Here is a 16,450-nt window from a genome sequence, read left to right on the forward strand (position 1 = left end):
CGTCCACCATTATTAAAGCCTTGTTGAGGCTTTTGTTGATCCTTCCATGAGAAATTTGGATGATTTCTCCATGATGAGTTATAGGTGTTTCCATAAGGTTCACCCATGTAATTAACTTCTGCCATGGCAGGGTTCTCAGGATCATAAGCTTCTTCAGAAGCTGCCTCTCTAGTACTGTTGGATGCATGTTGCCATCCATTCAGATTTTGAGAGATCATGTTGACCTGTTGAGTCAACACCTTGTTCTGAGCCAATATGGCATTCAGAGCATCAATTTCAAGAACTTCTTTCTTCTGAGGTATCCCATTGTTCACGGAATTCCTCTCAGAAGTGTACATGAATTGGTTGTTTGCAACCATGTCAATGAGTTCTTGAGCCTCTTCAGGCATTTTCTTTAGGTGAATGGATCCACCTGCAGAATGGTCCAATGACATTTTCGAAAATTCAGAGAGACCATAATAGAATATATCTAATATGGTCCATTCTGAAAACATGTCAGATGGACATCTTTTGGTCAGCTTCTTGTATCTTTCCCAAGCTTCATAGAGGGATTCACCATCTTTTTGTTTGAAGGTTTGAACATCCACTCTCAGCTTGCTCAGCTTTTGAGGAGGGAAGAATTTGTCCAGGAAGGCAGTGACCAGCTTATCCCAGGAGTCCAGGCTATCTTTGGGTTGTGAATCCAACCATATTCTAGCTCTGTCTCTTAAAGCAAAAGGGAAAAGCATAAGTCTGTAGACTTCAGGATCAACTCCATTCGTCTTTACAGTCTCACAAATCTGCAAGAACTCAGTTAAAAACTGATAAGGATCTTCAGATGGAAGTCCATAAAACTTGCAGTTTTGTTGCATTAAAGCAACTAGCTGAGGTTTCAGCTCAAAGTTGTTGGCTCCAATGGCAGGAATGGAGATGCTTCTTCCATCAAACTTGGACGTTGGCTTTGTGAAGTCACCAAGCATTCTCCTTGCATTATTATTATTTTCAGCTGCCATCTCCTTCTCTTGTTCAAAAATTTCTGAAAGGTTGTTTCTGGATTGTTGTAATTTAGCTTCTCTTAATTTTCTCTTCAAAGTCCTTTCAGGTTCTGGATCAGCTTCAACAAGAATGCCTTTTTCCTTGTTCCTGCTCATATGAAAGAGAAGAGGAAAAGAAAAGGAAGAGGAATCCTCTATGTCATAGTAAAGAGGATCTTTATTATTAGTAGAAGAGGAAAAGGGATAATGGAAGGAGAGGGATGAATAGTCTGTATAAAGAGTAAGGATAGGGGAGGTGATAAGAGATGAAGAGAAGTGTTAGTAAATAAATAAATAAATAGAAGAAGATGAGAGAGGGATTTTCGAAAATATTTTTTTGAAAAGGAGTTAGTAATTTCGAAAATTAAAGATGAATTAAAATTAAAATTAAAATTTGAAACAATTAGTTAATTAAAAAGAATTTTTGAAAAAGGGGTGAGATATTTTCGAAAATTAGAGACGAAAGAGTAGTTAGGTGGTTTTGAAAAAGATAAGAAACAAACAAAAAGTTAATTAGTTAGTTGAAAAAGATATTAAAATCAAATTTGAAAAGCTAAGAAGATAAGAAGTTAGATAAGATATTTTAAAATCAAATTTTTGAAAAAGATATAATTTTAAAAAAGATAAGATTTTTAAGAAAAGGATATTTTGGAAAAAGATTTAATTTTTAAAACTTAAAATTAATTACTTAACTAACAAGAAACTAAAAGATAAGATTCTAGAATTTAAAGATTGAATCTTTCTTAAAAAGAAAGTAACAAACTTCAAATTTTTGAATCAATCACATTAATTGTTAGCTAATTTTCGAAAATTTGATATAAAGATAAGAAAAAGATTTTGAAAATAATTTGAAAAAGATTTTTGGAATTTTCGAAAATAATGAAAAAAATGAAAAAGATATGATTTTTGAAAAAAATTTTAAAAAGATAAGATTTTTAAAATTGAAAATTTGACTTGACTTGTAAGAAACAACTAATTTTAAAAATTTTTGACCAAGTCAACCCAAAATTTCAAAATTTTGGAGAAAAATAAGGAAAAGATAATTTTTTTTATTTTTGAATTTTTAATTATGAGAGAGAAAAACACAAAAATAACCCAAAATATGAAAATTTTGGATCAACCACATGATGCATGCAAGAACACTATGAATGTCAAGATGAACACCAAGAACACTTTGAAGATCATGATGAACATCAAGAACATAATTTTGAAAAACTTTTAATGCAAAGAAAACATGCAAGACACCAAACTTAGAAATCTTTAATGCATGGACTCTAACAAACGAAAAATGCATATGAAAAACAACAAACAACACAAAACCAGAAAACATCAAGATCAAACAAGAAGACTTGTCAAGAACAACTTGAAGATCATGAAAAACACCATGAATGCATGATTTTTTTCGAAAAATGCAAGAAAAATTTGTAAGGCATGCAATTGACACCAAACTTAAAATTTGACTCAAGACTCAAACAAGAAACGCAAAATATTTTTTATTTTTATGATTTTCTAATTTTTTTATATTTTTATATTATTTTTTCGAAAATATTCTTTTAGAAAAACGAAAATAAAAGAAAAATTTTGAAAACTTTTTGAAAAGAAAATAAAAAGAAAATTACCTAATCTGAGCAACAAGATGAACCGTCAGTTGTCCATACTCGAACAATCCCCGGCAACGGCGCCAAAAACTTGGTGGACGAAATTGTGATCCATGTTCTTTGTACTTGTATGAAATCATTATTGTGGCACCAGTTGAATTCACAACTCCGTTCAACTAACCAGCAAGTGTACTGGGTCGTCCAAGTAATAAACCTTACGCGAGTAAGGGTCGATCCCACAGAGATTGTTGGTATGAAGCAAGCTATGGTTACCTTGTAAATCTCAGTTAGGCAGATTAAATAATTTTGGTTTTTGAAAATTAATAATAAAAAGAAAATAAAAGGGATAGAAATACTTATGTAAATCAATAGTGGGAATTTCAGATAGGTGTATGGAGATGCTGTATTCCTCTTGAAACTCTACTTCACTACTCGCTCTTCCTTCAATCCTTCTTACTCCTTTCCATGGAAAGCTGTATGTAGGGCATCACCATCATTGGTGGCTACTTTCAATCCTCTCGGGAAAATGGTCCTATGCGCTGTCACTGCACGGCTAATCGTCTGGAGGCATCACCCATGGTTGATGGCTACATCCCATCCTCTCAGTGAAAATGGTCCAAATGCTCTATCACAGCACGGCTAATCATCTGTCGGTTCTCAATCAGGTTGGAATAGAATCCATTGATTCTTTTGCGTTTGTCATCACGCCCAGCCTTCAGGAGTTTGAAGCTCGTCACAGTCATTCAATACCGGAATCCTACTCGGAATACCACAGACAAGGTTAGACTTTTGATGAGCGGATAATTTGTATACTTTTTGGCATTGTTTTTAGTATGTTTTTAGTATGATATAGTTAGTTTTTAATATATTTTTATTAGTTTTTAGTTAAAATTCACTTTTCTGGACTTTACTATGAGTTTGTGTGTTTTTCTGTGATTTCAGGTATTTTCTGGCTGAAATTGAGGGACCTGAGCAAAAATCTGATTCAGAGACCAAAAAGGACTGCAGATGCTGTTGGATTCTGACCTCCCTGCACTCGAAGCGGATTTTCTGGAGCTACAAAAGCCCAATTGGCGCGCTCTCAACGGCGTTGGAAAGTAGACATCCTGGGCTTTCCAGCAATATATGATAATCCATACTTTGCCCAAGATTTGATGGTGGCATTCAAGAGAATCCGGAAGGTCTAACCTTGTCTGTGGTATTCTGAGTAGGATTCAATGACTGAATGACTGTGACGTGCTTCAAACCTGTAACCTACTGGGCGTTAGTGACAGACGCAAAAGAGTGATTCTATTCCGGTAGGGGAGGGAACCACACCGGTGATTGGCAGCACTGTGACAGAGTGTGTGCATTAGCTTTCACTGCGAGGATGGGAGGTAGCTGCTGACAACAGTGAAACCCTACACGAGCTTGCCATGGAAAGGAGGAAGAAGGATTGGATGAAGGCAGTAGGAAAGCAGAGAGACGGAAGGGAAGGCATCTTCATACGCTTATCTGAAGTTCCTACCAATGAATTACATAAGTATCTCTATCTTTACCTTTGTGTTATTTTCGTTCGTCACTATATCCATTTGAGTTTGCCTGACTAAGATTTACAAGATGACCATAGCTTGCTTCAATACTAACAATCTCCGTGGGATCGACCCTTACTCACGTAAGGTTTATTACTTGGACGACCCAGTGCACTTGCTGGTTAGTTGTGCGAAGTTGTGTAATGCCATGGTATTGAGCTACCACGTTTTTGGAGCCATTACGGGGGATTATGAGAGTTGTGAAAAAGTATTGTTCACAATTTCGCGCACCAAGTTTTTGGCGCCGTTGCCGGGGATTGTTCTAGTTTTGAGCAAGCTTTCGGTAACATCAGTGCCAAGATCCGGCAGCAACATCAAGTTTTGGTGTTATTGCCCGGGATTGTTTAGGCTGGACAACTGACGGTTCATCTTGTTGCTTAGATTAGGTATTTATTTTTTTTCGAAATTCTTGAAGATGAATTCTAGAGTTTCATGGTGATTTGTTGAAATCTGGCTGGCTGAGAAGCCATGTCTAATCTCATTGGACCGAGGTTTCAACTCATCATCACAAGAGCTTGTTGATTTTTCATCAATCGCGCTTTTGGAGCAGTGATCTGCTAAGGCTTGGCTGACCTCTGGTCATGTCTAGTGTTTTGGACCGAAGCTTTCTTTGAGAGCTTGGCTGGCTGTGAAGCCATGTCTAATTCCTGGACCGGAGTCTTAGACTAGCATTGCACTGATTCCTGGGACTCTCATTAAGAATTTTGATATCTTTTTCCACTTAATTTTCGAAAAGCACAAAAAAATTACAAAATCATAAAATCCAAAAATATTTCTTGTTTGAGTCTAGAGTCTCATCATAAGTTTGGTGTCAATTGCATGCATTCATATGTCTAAGTGATCTTCAAGATGTTCTTGATGATTTACTTGCTCTGATCTTTGAATTCTATTGACTTGAGTGTTTTGTGTGTCTCATATGCATTTTCATTTTGTTAGTGTCAGTAGTGTACAAACTGCTAAGTTTGGTGTCTTGCATGCATTGTTATTTGATTCTTGTTGCATTTTGGTTTGTCCTTATTATTAAAAATCCAAAAATATTTTTAATTTGTGTCTTCTCAAGTCAATAATACAGAGAATTGAAGATTCTGAACATACAGCAGAGGAATTGCACAGAAAAAGCTGGGCGTTCAAAACGCCCAGTGAAGAAGGACAGACTGGCGTTTAAACGCCAGCCAGGGTACCTGGTTGGGCGTTTAACGCCCAAAAGGGTAGCATTTTGGGCGTTAAACGCCAGAATGGATACCATTCTGGGCGTTTAACGCCAGGATGGCTAGAAGGGAAGATTTTGTTTTCAAATCAAATTTTTTCTAAGTTTTCAAAATCTTTTCAAAATCAAATCTTTTTCAAATCAATTTTTCAATCAAATCTTTTTCAAAACCAATCTCTTTCCATTTTTAAAGATACTTATTATCAATTAATGATTTGATTCAACATTTCAAGTATGTTGCCTTTTCTGTTGAGAAAGGTTTAATGATTGAATCATATCTTTTCTTGTTAGTCAAGTTTTTAATTTTCAAATCAAATCTTTTTAAAATGTTTTTCAAATCATATCTTCTCAATCACATTTCTTTTAAAATCAATCATATCTTCTTAACCACATCTTTTTCAAAATAGTTTTCAATCAAATCTTTTTGATTTCTAATTTCAAAATCTTTTTCAAAAATCACTTGATTTCTTTTCCATTTTCATTTTCGAAAATTAAGTAATGTTTTTCAAAAATTTTTTCAAAATTTTCACTTAATTTTCGAAAAATTATTTCCCTCCTTCTCACATCCTTCTATTTATGGACTAACACTATCCCTTAATGCAAAATTCGAACTCCATCTCCTTTGTTAAGTTCGAATTTTCCACTTCTGTCTTCTATTCTTCTTTTCCTCTGACACCTAAAGGAATCTCTATACTGTGACATAGAGGATTCCACATTTTCTTGTTTCCTTCTCTTTCTTATGAGCAGGAGCAAAGACAAAGGCATTCTTGTTGAGACTGATCCTGAACCTGAAAGGACCTTGAAGAGAAAGCTAAGAGAAGCCAAAGCACAACTCTCTTTAGAGCATCTGGACGAACTCTTCAAGGAAGAAGAACAAATGGCAGCCGAAAACAACAACAATGCCAACAATGCAAGGAAGGTGCTGGGTGACTTTACTGCACCTACTCCCGACTTCTATGGAGAAGCATCTCTATCCCTGCCATTGGAGCAAACAACTTTGAGCTTAAGCCTCAATTAGTTTCTCTAATGCAACAGAATTGCAAGTTCCATGGACTTCCATTGGAAGATCCTCATCAGTTTTTAGCTGAGTTCTTGCAAATCTGTGACACAGTCAAGACTAATGGGGTTGACCCTGAGGTCTACAGACTGATGCTATTCCCTTTTGCTGTAAGAGACAGAGCTAGAACATGGTTGGACTCTCAACCTAAAGAAAGCCTGGACTCTTGGGAAAAGCTAGTCAATGCCTTCTTGGCAAAGTTCTTCCCACCTCAAAAATTGAGTAAGCTAAGAGTGGAAGTCCAAACCTTCAAACAGAAGGAAGGAGAATCCCTCTATGAAGCTTGGGAAAGATACAAACAATTGATCAGAAAGTGTCCCACTGACATGCTTTCTGAATGGAGCATCATAGGTATTTTCTATGATGGTCTCTCTGAACTATCCAAGATGTCTTTGGATAGCTCTTCTGGAGGATCTCTTCATCTGAAGAAGACGCCTACTGAAGCTCAAGAACTGATTGAAATGGTTGCAAATAACCAATTCATGTACACTTCTGAAAGAAATCCTGTGAACAATGGGAATAGTCAGAAGAAAAGAGTTCTTGAGATTGACACTCTGAATGCCATATTGGCTCAGAATAAAATATTGACCCAACAAGTCAATATGATTTCTCAAAGTCTGTCTGGGATGCAAAATGCACCAAGTAGTACTAAGGAAGCTTCATCTGAGGAAGAAGCTTATGATCCTGAGAACCCTTCAATAGAAGAGGTGAATTACATGGGAGAACCCTATGGAAACACCTACAATCCTTCATGGAGGAATCATCCAAATCTTTCATGGAAGGATCAACAGAGACCTCAACAAGGTTTCAATAACAATAATGGTGGAAGAAACAGGTTTAGCAATAACAAGCCCTTTCCATCATCTTCTCAGCAACAGACAGAGAGTTCTAAGCAGAATACCTCTGACTTGGCAACCATGGTCTCTGATCTAATCAAAACCACTCAAAGTTTCATGACTGAAACTAGATCTTCCATTAGGAATTTGGAAGGACAAGTGGGTCAGTTGAGCAAGAAAATTACTGAACTTCCTCCAAGCACTCTCCCAAGCAATACTGAAGAAAACCCAAAAGGAGAGTGCAAGGCCATCAATATGGCCGAATTCTGGGAGGAAGAAGAGGCAGTGAACGCCACTGAGGAAGACCTCAATGGACGTCCACTGACCTCCAATGAGTTCCCCAATGAGGAACCTTGGGAATCTGAGGCTCAAACTGAGACCATAGAGATTCCATTGGACTTACTTCTGCCATTCATGAGCTCTGATGAGTATTCTTCCTCTGAAGAGGATGAGTATGTCACTGAAGAGAAAGTTGCTAAATACCTTGGAGCAATCATGAAGCTAAATGACAAGTTATTTGGAAATGAGACTTGGGAGGATGAACCCCCTTTGCTCACCAAAGAACTGGATAACTTGTCTAGGCAGCAATTGCCTCAAAAGAGGCAGGATCCTGGGAAGTTTTCTATACCTTGTACCATAGGCACCATGACCTTCAAGAAGGCCTTGTGTGACGTAGGGTCAAGTGTGAACCTCATGCCCCTCTCTGTAATGGAGAAATTAGGGATCTTTGAGGTGCAAGCTGCAAAAATCTCACTAGAGATGGCAGACAACTCAAGAAAACAAGCCTATGGACTTGTAGAGGATGTTCTGGTTAAAGTGGAAGACCATTACATCCCTACTGATTTCATAGTCCTAGAGACTGGGAAATGCATGGATGAATCCATCATCCTTGGCAGACCCTTCCTAGCCACAGCAAAGGCTGTTATTGATGTTGATAGAGGAGAGCTGATCATTCAAGTGAATGAAGAATCCTTGGTGTTTAAGGCCCAAGGATATCCCTCTGTCATCATGGAGAGGAAGCATGAAGAGCTTCTCTCAAAACAGAGCCAAACAGTGCCCCCACAGTCAAACTCTAAGTTTGGTGTTGGGAGGCCACAACCAAACTCTAAGTTTGGTGTTGAACCCCCACATTCAAACTCTAAGTTTGGTGTTGGGAGGTTCCAACACGGTTCTGAGCATTTCTGAGGCTCCATGAGAGTCCTCTGTCAAGCTAATGACAATAAAGAAGCGCTTGTTGGGAGGCAACCCAATGTTTTATAATTAATTATTTTCTTTTGTTATTTTATCTTTTTTGTAGGTTGATGATCATAAGAAGTCACAAAAACAATGAAAAAAGCAAAAACAAAATGAAAAACAGGAAGAAAAACAGCACACCCTGGAGGAAGATGCTGCTGGCGTTTAAACGCCAGTCAGCCTAGCAGTTGGGCGTTTAACGCCCAGTCTGGCACCCTTCTGGGCGTTTAACGCCAGAAAGGGGCACCAGACTGGCGTTAAACGCCAGTAAAGGGCAAGAACCTGGCGTTAAACGCCAGAAATGGGCACCAGCCCGGCGTTTAACGCCAGAATTGGCTCAAAACGTGGATTTTGATGCCATTTGGTGCAAGGATGCCTTTTCCTTGACACCACAGGATCTGTGGACCCCACAGGACCCTACCATCACTCTCTCTCTTCTTCCCCCATTCACCAATCACCTCAACACCTCTTCCCCAAAAACCCCTCACCTATCAAATCCCATCTTTCTCTTCACCACTCACATCCATCCTTCATAAATCCCCACCAACCTCACCCTTCAAATTCAAACCACTTTCCCTCCCAAACCCACCCATAATGGCCGAACCATTCACCCCCTCTCTCCTATATATACCCTTCTTCTACCCTTCATTTTCACACAACCTAAACACCACTTCTCCCCCTCTTTGGCCGAACACACCACCATCTCCCTCTTCCTCATTTCATCTTCTTCTACTCTCTTCTTTCTTCTTTTGCTCGAGGACGAGCAAACATTTTAAGTTTGGTGTGGTAAAAGCGTTGCTTTTTCGTTTTCCATAACCATTATGGCATCCAAGGCCGGAGAAACCTCTAGAAAGAGGAAAGGGAAGGCAAAAGCTTCCACCTCCGAGTCATGGGAGATGGATAGATTCCTCTCAAGGGTGCATCAAGACCACTTCTATGAAGTTGTGGCCTTGAAGAAGGTGATCCCCGAGGTCCCTTTTTCACTCAAAAAGGGTGAATACCCGGAGATCCGCTATGAGATCCGAAGAAGAGGTTGGGAAGTTCTTACCAACCCCATTCAACAAGTCGGAATCTTGATGGTTCAAGAGTTCTATGCCAATGCATGGATCACCAAGAACCATGACCAAAGTGTGAACCCGAATCCAAAGAATTATCTTACTATGGTTCGGGGGAAATACTTGGATTTTAGTCCGGAGAGTGTGAGGGTGGCGTTCAACTTGCCTATGATGCAAGGAGATGAGCATCCTTACACTAGAAGGGTCAACTTTGATCAAAGGTTGGACCAAGTCCTCACAGTTATATGTGAAGAGGGCGCACAATGGAAGCAAGATTCAAGAGGAAAGCCGGTCCAATTGAGAAGGCATGACCTCAAGCCCGTGGCTAGAGGGTGGTTAGAGTTCATACAACGCTCAATCATCCCCACTAGCAACCGGTCCGAAGTTACCATAGACCGGGCCATCATGATCCATAGCATCATGATTGGAGAAGAAATAGAAGTTCATGAGGTTATAGCCCAAGAACTCTATAAAGTGGCGGACAAGACCTCCACCTTGGCAAGGTTAGCCTTTCCTCATCTCATTTGTCACCTCTGTTATTCAGTTGGAGTTGACATAGAGGGAGACATCCCCATTGATGAGGACAAGCACATCACTAAGAAAAGGATGGAGCACACAAGAGACCCCACTCACCATGAGATCCCTGAGATTCCTCAAGGGATGAATTTTCCTCCACAAAACTATTGGGAGCAACTACATACCTCCCTAGGAGAGTTGAGTTCCAACATGGGACAACTAAGGGTGGAGCACCAAGAACACTCCATCATCCTTCATGAAATTAGAGAAGATCAAAGAATCATGAGGGAGGAGCAACAAAGACAAGGAAGAGACATTGAGGAGCTCAAGCACTCCATAGGATCTTCAAGAGCAAGAAAGAGCCGCCATCACTAAGGTGGACCCGTTCTTTGATTTCCTTGTTATTTGTTCTTCTGTTTTTCGAATTTTATGCTTATGTTTATCCATGTTTGTGTCTTGTGATCATTTGTGTCTTAGTGTCTAGGCCTTAAAGTTATGAATGTCCTATGAATCCATCACCTTTCTTGAATAAAAATGTGCTTAATTGAAAAAGGAAGAATTGCATGAATTCTGAATTTTATAATAGTTTAATTATTTTGATGTGGTGGCAATATTTTTGTTCTCTGAATGTATGCTTAAACAGTGCATATGTATCTTGAATTTGTGGTTCATGAATGTTGGCTCTTGAAAGAATGATGAAAAAGGAGACATGTTACTGAGGATCTGAAAAATCATAAAAGTGATTCTTGAAGCAAGAAAAAGCTATTCAAAAAAAAAAACCGAAAAAAAAAGAGAAAAAAAAGAAAAATAGAAAAATATAGAGAAATAAGAGTTGTGATCCAAGGCAAATAAGAGTGTGCTTAAGAACCCTGGACACCTCTAATTGGGGACTTTAGCAAAGCTGAGTCACAATCTGAAAAGGTTCACCCAATTATGTGTCTGTGGCATGTATGTATCCGGTGGTAATACTGGAAGACAGAGTGCTTTGGGCCACAGCCGAGACTCAATAAATAGCTATGTTCAAGAATCATCATACTTCACTAAGAGAATCATTAGCACTATCTGGACTCTGAGTTCCTAAAGAGGCCAACCATTCTGAATTTCAAAGGATAGAGTGAGATGCCAAAACTATTCTGAGGCAAAAAGTTAAAAGCCCCGCTCATCTAATTAATACTGATCTTCACAGATGTTTTTGGAATTCATTGCATATTCTCTTCTTTTTATCTTATTTGATTTTCAGTTGCTTGGGGACAAGCAACAATTTAAGTTTGGTGTTGTGATGAGCGGATAATTTGTATACTTTTTGGCATTGTTTTTAGTATGTTTTTAGTATGATATAGTTAGTTTTTAATATATTTTTATTAGTTTTTAGTTAAAATTCACTTTTCTGGACTTTACTATGAGTTTGTGTGTTTTTCTGTGATTTCAGGTATTTTCTGGCTGAAATTGAGGGACCTGAGCAAAAATTTGATTCAGAGACCAAAAAGGACTGCAGATGCTGTTGGATTCTGACCTCCCTGCACTCGAAGCGGATTTTCTGGAGCTACAGAAGCCCAATTGGCGCGCTCTCAACGGCGTTGGAAAGTAGACATCCTGGGCTTTCCAGCAATATATGATAGTTCATACTTTGCCCAAGATTTGATGGCGGCATTCAAGAGAATCCGGAAGGTCTAACCTTGTCTGTGGTATTCTGAGTAGGATTCAATGACTGAATGACTGTGACGTGCTTCAAACCTGTAACCTACTGGGCGTTAGTGACAGACGCAAAAGAGTGATTCTATTCCGGTAGGGGAGGGAACCACACCGGTGATTGGCAGCACTGTGACAGAGTGTGTGCATTAGCTTTCACTGCGAGGATGGGAGGTAGCTGCTGACAACAGTGAAACCCTACACGAGCTTGCCATGGAAAGGAGGAAGAAGGATTGGATGAAGGCAGTAGGAAAGCAGAGAGACGGAAGGGAAGGCATCTTCATACGCTTATCTGAAGTTCCTACCAATGAATTACATAAGTATCTCTATCTTTACCTTTGTGTTATTTTCGTTCGTCACTATATCCATTTGAGTTTGCCTGACTAAGATTTACAAGATGACCATAGCTTGCTTCAATACTAACAATCTCCGTGGGATCGACCCTTACTCACGTAAGGTTTATTACTTGGACGACCCAGTGCACTTGCTGGTTAGTTGTGCGAAGTTGTGTAATGCCATGGTATTGAGCTACCACGTTTTTGGAGCCATTACCGGGGATTATGAGAGTTGTGAAAAAGTATTGTTCACAATTTCGCGCACCAACTTTCCGGATTCCCAGGATCCTACTCGGAATACCACAGACAAGGTTAGACGTTCCGGATCCTCATGAATGCCGCCATCCATCTAGCTTATACCACGAAGATTCTGTTGGGGAATCTAAGAGATATGCGCCCGGCCTAAGGTAGAACGGAAGTGGTTGTCAATCACGCGCGTTCATAGGTGAGAATGATGATGAGTGTCACGAATCATCACATTCATCAAAGTTAAGTGTAACGTATATCTTGGAATAAGAATAGAAGAGAATGGAATAAAAAGTAATAGTGATTGTATTGAAACTTGAGGTACAGCAGAGCTCCACACCCTTAATCTATGGTGTGCAGAAACTCCACTGTTGAAAATACATAAGTAAAAGGTTCAGGCATGGCCGAATGGCCAGCCCCCTTGAGTGATCAAGAGACCGAATAATCAAAGGCTAAACAGTCAAGAGATTAAATTGTCAAAAGATGTCTAATACAATAGTAACTTATCCTATTTATACTAGACTAGCTACTAGGGTTTACATGAGTAAGTAATTGATGCATAAATCCACTTCCGGGGCCCACTTGGTGTATGCTTGGGCTGAGCTTGATCTATCCACGAGCTGAGGCTTTTCTTGGAGTTGAACTCCAAGTTATGACGTGTTTTGGGCGTTCAACTCCGGATCATGACATTTTTCTGGCGTTTAACTCCAGACAGCAGCATGTACTTGGCGTTCAACGCCAAGTTACGTCGTCAATTTCCGAATAAAGCATGGACTATTATAAATTGCTGGAAAGCTCTGGATGTCTACTTTCCAACGCCGTTGAGAGCGCGCCATTTGGAGTTCTGCAGCTCCAAAAAATCCATTTCGAGTGCAGGGAGGTCAGATTCCAACAGCATCAGCAGTCCTTTTGTCAGCCTTTTTCAGAGTTTTGCTCAAATCCCTCAATTTCAGTTAGAAATTACCTGAAATCACAGAAAACACACAAACTCATAGTAAAGTCCAGAAATGTGAATTTAACATAAAAAATAATGAAAACATCCCTAAAAGTAGCTCAAACTTACTAAAAACTACCTAAAAACAATGCCAAAAAGCGTATAAATTATCCGCTCATCACTAGCCAAGCTTCTGCAGGACATTGCATTCAAGAGCTATATTGATGAGAATCAATCAGCTTTGGTGATGATGAAAACATCACCTTGAAACACTAGAATCATTCTTAAAAATTCCGAAAAATACCTAATCTAAGCAACAAGATGAACCGTCAGTTGTCCAAACTCAAACAATCCCCGGCAACGGCGCCAAAAACTTGGTGTTGTTGCCTGATCAAAACTTGGCACTGTTATTGCAGGGAACAAATGCGAAATTGTAGTTAGGACATTTAATTCCCCGGCAACGGCGTCAAAAACTTGCTACGCTCAATTGCAATCTCAACTCTTTATCACAACTTCGCACAACTAACCAGCAAGTGCACTGGGTCGTCCAAGTAATGAACCTTACGCGAGTAAGGGTCGATCCCACGGAGATTGTTGGTATGAAGCAAGCTATGGTCATCTTGTAAATTTCAGTCAGGCAGATTCAAATGGTAATTGATGATTTATGAATAAAGCATAAAATAAAGATAGAGATACTTATGTAATTCATTGGTGAGAATTTCAGATAAGCGTATGGAGATGCTCTGTCCCTTTCGTCTCTCTGCTTTCCTACTGTCTTCATCCAATCCTTCTTACTCCTTTCCATGGCAAGCTGTATGTTGGGCATCACCGTTGTCAATGGCTACAGTCCCGTCCTCTCAGTGAAAATTTTCAACGCGCTCTCTCACAGCACAGCTATTCATCTGTCGGTTCTCGATCATGTCAGAATAGAATCCAGTGATTCTTTTGCGTCTGTCACTAACGCCCCACAATCGCGAGTTTGAAGCTCGTTACAGTCAATCAATCCTCGAATCCTACTCAGAATACCACAGACAAGGTTTAGACCTTCCGGATTCTCTTGAATGCCGCCATCAATTCTAGCTTATACCACGAAGATCCTGATTAAAGAATCCAAGAGATATCCACTCAATCTAAGGTAGAACGGAGGTGGTTTTCAGGCACACGTTCATAGGTGAGAATGATGATGAGTGTCACGGATCATCACATTCATCAAGTTGAGGAACAAGTGATATCTTAGAACAAGAATAAGCTGAATTGAATAGAAGAACAATAATAATTGCATTAATACTCGAGGTACAGCAGAGCTCCACACCTTAATCTATGGTGTGTAGAAACTCCACCGTTGAAAATACATAAGTGATAATGGTGATCATTGGCTTCGGCCCCAGAGAGGGAACCAGAAGAACCAAGATGAAAATACAATAGCAAAAGGTCCTATTTGTAGAGAACTAGTAGCTTAGGGTTTACAAAGATGAGTAAATGACATAAAAATCCACTTCCGGGCCCACTTGGTGTGTGCTTGGGCTGAGCATTGAAGCTTTCATGTGTAGAGACTTTTCTTGGAGTTAAACGCCAGCTTTTGTGCCAGTTTGGGCGTTTAACTCCCATTCTTGTGCCAGTTCCGGCGTTAAACGCCAGAATTCTTGAGCTGATTTGGAACGCCGGTTTGAGCCATCAAATCTCGGGCAAAGTATGGATTATTATAAATTGCTGGAAAGCCCAGGATGTGTACTTTCCAACGCAATTGAGAGCGCACCAATTGGGCTTTTGTAGCTCCAGAAAATCCACTTCGAGTGCAGGGAGGTCAGAATCCAACAGCATCTGCAGTCCTTTTCAGCCTCTGAATCAGATTTTTGCTCAGGTCCCTCAATTTCAGCCAGAAAATACCTGAAATCACAAAAAAACACAGAAACTCATAGTAAAGTCCAGAAAAGTGAATTTTAACTAAAAACTAATAAAAATATAATAAAAACTAACTAAAACCTTCTAAAAATTAACTAAAAATAATGCCAAAAAGCGTATAAATTATCCGCTCATCAATAGGACCCTGAATGCTGACTTACGGATGAGGTCAGATACGTACTCGAAGAGAGAATGAGGGTAATCTGTTGATGGACAATCACACTAAATTCATGGCGGCGATGCCTAACTTGGTTTACACGATTCAAGCGGGCACTGCTGCGACTATTCATGCTATGGGACAAATAGGGCAACCAGCCGAGAGCGAAAATGGAGAAAGGACTAGGAACAGTTTTTGAAAGTTAACCCCCCCAGTTTTTAAGGGGTCGACAAACCCTACTGTAGCAGACAACTGATTCTAAGCTATGGAGTGTGCATTGCGAACTCAACATGTATCGTATGACCAGTTCGCGAAATGTGTGGCTTATCAATTAGTGGGAGAAACTCAGTAATGATGGCAAGGAGAGTGCCGACTGCTACATTAATAGAATGTGGACATTTTGTGGGCGTTATTCCAGATAACTTTCTACAATAAGTTCTTTCATGAGGTACTGAGAGAGGTCAGAGAGTTAGAGCTCATACGGCTAAAGCAAGGGGTCATGACTGTTATTGAATACACCAGCAAGTTTGAGGAACTCTGTAGGTTCTTGAGAATATGTCAGAGTGCCCATGAGTCCTATAAGGGTTGGAAATGCATCAAATACCAAGTATGGCTTAGGGAAGATATCATGCGTGCTGTGAATCCTTTGGAGATTTGGGTATTTTCCGAGCTTGTGAACAAGGCAAGGGTCATAGAGGCCAGAGCTTCAAAAGAGACGGACATGCCGCTTAGCATCCTCAAGGTCAAGGAAATTTCGGAGGGATCAACAATGCCCATTTTTACAAAATAAAAGGAACTGGCCTATGCTATACTTGTGAACTGCTGGGATACCTAGCCAATAACTGTCGCCGTGGAGGAAACCAAAATGCAGGTGATACAGAATCAGATCCTCTAAGGAGAGGTAAGAATATAAAATTGGTATAGAATGATGCTAGGACCAAAGTTTAGTTTAGTTTATTTTATGTAATGTCACCGATAAGGCTAAAAGAGCTTAGTATTTTGATAGAGGAACTAATGAAAAGGAAGACATCTAGTAGATGTGGCTAACGAACAATCAGAGTGACGCATCAAAAGGCATGAAGAAAAATCAACATGGTAGAA

At 39.6% G+C, this 16,450-nt stretch overlaps 1 non-coding gene across 1 annotated transcript; it reads left to right on the forward strand.

Annotated features, from left to right (window-relative positions):
* The first annotated feature begins 492 nt into the window (after positions 1-492).
* Positions 493-596, forward strand: LOC112798687 (small nucleolar RNA R71). The gene has a single exon (XR_003200286.1). It is a non-coding gene; the product is annotated as a small nucleolar RNA R71 (small nucleolar RNA).
* Positions 597-16,450: the final 15,854 nt, after the last annotated feature.

This window comes from Arachis hypogaea, chromosome 4 (genome assembly GCF_003086295.3).
Source record: "Arachis hypogaea cultivar Tifrunner chromosome 4, arahy.Tifrunner.gnm2.J5K5, whole genome shotgun sequence".
Lineage (NCBI taxonomy): Eukaryota > Viridiplantae > Streptophyta > Magnoliopsida > Fabales > Fabaceae > Arachis > Arachis hypogaea.